This window comes from Bactrocera tryoni, unplaced genomic scaffold, assembly GCF_016617805.1.
Source record: "Bactrocera tryoni isolate S06 unplaced genomic scaffold, CSIRO_BtryS06_freeze2 scaffold_7, whole genome shotgun sequence".
Classification (NCBI taxonomy): Eukaryota; Metazoa; Arthropoda; class Insecta; order Diptera; family Tephritidae; genus Bactrocera; species Bactrocera tryoni.
In genome coordinates this window covers 1,945,279-1,945,738 of record NW_024396366.1, presented here as the reverse complement: position 1 = coordinate 1,945,738, position 460 = coordinate 1,945,279, and positions in this window count along the sequence as shown.

Sequence of the window (460 nt, the reverse complement as noted above, 5' to 3'; positions counted from 1 at the left end):
CTTCCTTGTCCAGTCTGGAGAAGGCAGAACTAACGGCGCGGGTATTAAGGCCGATGATATCAATATCATCGGCATACGCCAGCAGCTGTACACTCTTATAAAAGATGGTACCTTCTCTATTAAGTTCTGCAGCTCGAACTATTTTCTCCAGAAGCAGGTTGAAAAAGTCACACGATAGGGAATCGCCTTGTCTGAAACCTCGTTTGGTATCGAACGGCTCGGAGAGGTCCTTCCCGATTCTGACGGAGCTTTTGTTGTTGCTCAACGTCAGCTTACACAGCCGTATCAGTTTTGCGGGGATACCAAATTCAGACATCGCGGCATAAAGGCAGCTCCTTTTCGTGCTGTCGAAAGCAGCTTTGAAATCGACGAAGAGGTGGAATGTGTCGATTCTTCTTTCACGGATCTTTTCCAAGGTTTGGCGCATGGTGAATATCTGGTCGGTTGTTGATTTTCCAGG